Source organism: Vigna radiata, chromosome 1 (assembly GCF_000741045.1).
Source record: "Vigna radiata var. radiata cultivar VC1973A chromosome 1, Vradiata_ver6, whole genome shotgun sequence".
Lineage (NCBI taxonomy): Eukaryota > Viridiplantae > Streptophyta > Magnoliopsida > Fabales > Fabaceae > Vigna > Vigna radiata.
This window is the reverse complement of record NC_028351.1, coordinates 31450875-31454585: the sequence shown is the minus strand read 5'-3', so window position 1 is coordinate 31454585 and position 3711 is coordinate 31450875. Positions and strand designations below refer to the sequence as shown.

At 34.9% G+C, this 3711-nt stretch overlaps 1 long non-coding RNA gene across 3 annotated transcripts in view; it reads left to right on the top strand.

The window, feature by feature from the left end:
• Positions 1-366: 366 nt before the first annotated feature.
• The window catches only part of LOC106778371, a 4363-nt gene continuing 1018 nt past the window's right edge, over positions 367-3711 (top strand). The window contains exons 1-6 of one of the 3 annotated variants that reach the window (XR_002667437.1): positions 367-799; positions 1247-1309; positions 1891-1938; positions 2485-2547; positions 3304-3454; positions 3591-3664. This is a non-coding gene — a long non-coding RNA (uncharacterized LOC106778371). The remainder of the gene's footprint in view (positions 800-1246; positions 1310-1890; positions 1939-2484; positions 2548-3303; positions 3455-3590; positions 3665-3711) is intronic. The other 2 variants (XR_001377052.2, XR_002667434.1) reach the window with 2 other exon arrangements.

Genomic DNA, 3711 nt, shown 5'->3' with positions numbered 1-3711 from the left:
TCTAATTTTACTTACTATGCAAATAATAAATATAAATAAAACACTACAAGAAATATTGGAATTATATACGGATTTTTACATACGGATCCTGATCCGTATGTAATGCAATTATTACATACGGATTTTATATACGGATATTGAAGAGAGAATTACATACGGATTTTATATACGGATAATCCGTATGTAATAATCCTTATATAACATCTGTCTGTAATGTACGCACGTGATGACAGGAAGGTTACCTAAGAAAAGTTTTCGTATATAATATATAGTATCCGTATATAATGTGAAACAGTTATTATCTGCTGATATTACATACGGATCTAAAAAATTATTTTTAAAAGAAATTGAATTTTGGTTAATCCCTTTTACTGAAAATGTCGATCCTAATTCACCTCACTCGAACCTTCTCTCGAGCTTCCGTCTCTCACATCCCAAATTCACCTCACTTCACCTCTTCTCTCTCGAACCTTCACTGCATCTCTTCTCTCTTAAACCTTCACTCCACCTTGTGTTTCTTCTCCTTAGAAAATCAATCTCTTTCACTTAAACCCTTAAAACCTTAGTCTCCACTATGCATGTCTCTTTCGCGTTNGCCTTATCTTGAAACCCTAGCCTTCACCGTGTGGAGATGGTGGNAACGACAGTGGCGAGGCTNCAGGGGATGCGGAGANGAAGCAGGTGGTCTGGGAGGCGTTCCTTCCCCTGGTGCTGGTTCTCAATTGGGGCTTCTTCGAACACCGTCTTCTACGATCTCTTCTACATGGCCTTGGATATCAAGAGATGGATGAAGTGAAAGGTATTACTCTTTTACCACATGGATTTCGGTTGTTTGATTTTTTGCTGGTAGATATGTCTACTTTTAATGTTTAACCATTTAATGTTTGATTGAGTTTGGAAACGAAGAGAGGAGATTGTTAATAGAAGGGATTTTGTGATAGCAGCAACAAGGACGCTTTATTATGTTACCCTGCCAATCACAGTGATGCCTCAAAGTGAAACAAGCTTTATTATGTTACCCCTACCACCTCCGAAATTTATTTTCCAAAGCACAATAAATAATTTTAGAATTTTTGTTTTTGGAAATTTTTTCCAGAAGCGAATCAATCCCTCTGTTATTGTAAATCACAGTAATCCATCTGTTATTGAAGAAATGGTTCTGAATCTCAGAACATATAGTTGATTGTTTATCACATGTAATTCTAAACCATTTGTATACAATTGAGTGGATTCTTTTACATTGCAGCCTGTTCACAAATGGATGATCCGCCACCTATATTTCCCGTGTTTAAGGCAAGGCANACCAAAGGTAATCAAGCATCCTCTTGTTTTACGGATGGATCCTAAACTAATCTGGTCTAAACGTTACATCACTTTTTAGGATATGCCTTTGTTTACCATCTGAGGTCGCCAGTAAGATATCACATTTAACGTANTTGAAGTGAAATGGACGNCTTACTTTTACTCTGATCNTGAATAANTCTATTACAAATCTATTACATAAGTTCTTTTAAAGTATGTATATATTTTTATGGACTAATGTTATGGTTTGATATATTTGATGCACTTGGGGCTGAGTAGAAAGTTGTCAACCGATAAACAATAATCCAACTTCATCTACTGTTCCTGTTGTTTCAGATAAATGACTCTGGAATGCATAACGATGACTCACATGAACAAGAATTGCAAAGGAACTCCATTAAATATAATCATGTTTAATATATCTTTTGTGATTTTTTCCCTTGGACTTGGTTGTAAAAATTGTCTTATTAACACAGTTGCTTCTCATTGGTCAATATTTGGATTGACTCTTCTTTTGTCAAACAATAGTGGTATTTATTTATTTGAGCTCTGGATATATTTATGATTTGATCTTTCATCATTGTACAGGCCGTTGCTCTTTTAATTGCCTTCCTAGTTTCTGCTTTATTCCATGAGGTGTGTTGTTGATTTATTTGCACATTCTTCTCTCCTTTTTTTGGTACTTTGGCAAAATTGTTGTTCTGCTTGTGTGCTTGTCTGCATGCTACACAATAGAAATCTCAAAGAAACTTGCTTTAATTTATACTTGGAGTATCTTTCTTCCTACCCTTTCGATTGTTTGGAACTTTGTGGAAGACGATTGAAAGTTAGAAATGAGGCTGTGACTGCTTTGTTAAATATATTAGTTGTCTTTGAACTATCCACAACTTGATGATAGCCTCAGGAATCCAGCTGCCAAAATCTCAAGTACCTTGTATCATTTACCTTGGCATGCTTAGATACTGCGATTTGCATATCTTGAAAATGGATCAAACGAAATATTTAATGGACTGATGCATTTTCTAGTTTCTACTCGGGTTATCACAGTATTAATTTTGGCACCAAAATTTCCCTATTTCCTTTATCCATGAATAAGTTTTTGCACGTGTTGTAATTTGTTTTCGACTTTTTCTTTCAGAGTTGTGGAGTTTTTCTTACGATTTCTCTTTCTTCTGAGTGCAGTTGTGCATTGCTGTTCCTTGCCACATATTCAAATTGTGGGCTTTCGGTGGAATTATGTTTCAGGTAAAATCAAGTTACTGTATCATTCTGCTGTTTGCTGACCTCTGGTATTACTTTATCACTTGCACAGATTTACAATGTAGTGATGAACAAATGGAAGTTCATGTAGCTTTTTCATGAAATGGGCTAGTGAAAATTAATCTTGTAATAGTACATGAGTGGAGACAAGTTTCAGTGGTTTATGTTTTTTATTGGCACTTCAATTTCAATTGCTTCCTTAAAGATAACTTCTCTGGTCTCTGTTCACTTTCCCGTGCAATCCCTAAAAACAAGATATATATCACAATTAGTTAGAGATACAGAAATACCAAATCCAAAGGTTATTTTTCAGCAGTTATTTTTTATGTGCAGGGCTATTGTTCATTTTTTATGTTTTTTTTTTGTGTGATTCATTTTAAGAGCGACAGCCGGAACATAGTGTTTCATTGCTCACCATGAATTTAGTTTCACATAAATTTGTGGGTGGTTTTATGGGGTTGGTCTTATGGGCTACATGGGCAACAAGGTAAGACATGCATGTTTCACACTGATTGTGACATCACTATGGCAGACATATCACAAAGCATTGAGGAATTGCATTTCAAGATTTACTTACTTAAGATTCATAAACACTAGAGAAATAAATGTAGTAGTGTAGAATTTGACACCCTTGTATTAGCAAAGTTTTATTTTTATGATCACTAACAATCAGTGATTGTATTGTACCTACACATTTGGATTGAGTGGATGTGATGTGATGACACATTCTCACTGTTGCAGGGGTCAGTTTCAATTAGTATGTCTCTCTTCCAGTCACTAACAGCCAGATTTTCTGGTTCGGGGATTTGAATTATCGGATCAATATGTTGGATGCTGAGGTTAGAAAATTGGTGGCTCTAAGAAGTGGAATGAGTTGATGAATTATGACCATGTGAGACTTGTGCCTAAAAAATATGCTTAGTCTTAGTTTTAACTTTTTTATTTGAGATTGAATGAATGCCTTTAAAAAGTATGTCAGTTGTTATTGAGAGTTAGATAAATAATAATTTGTTAATCTAATTTTGTAGCTAAGCAAAGAATTGCGTATCGGGCATGTGTTTGATGGATGGAAAGAGGAGTTTATTTCAAAGTAACTTGTCAGGTGCATGTAATATTGTCTCTTTTCACTATTAACTTTATCTTTCAACA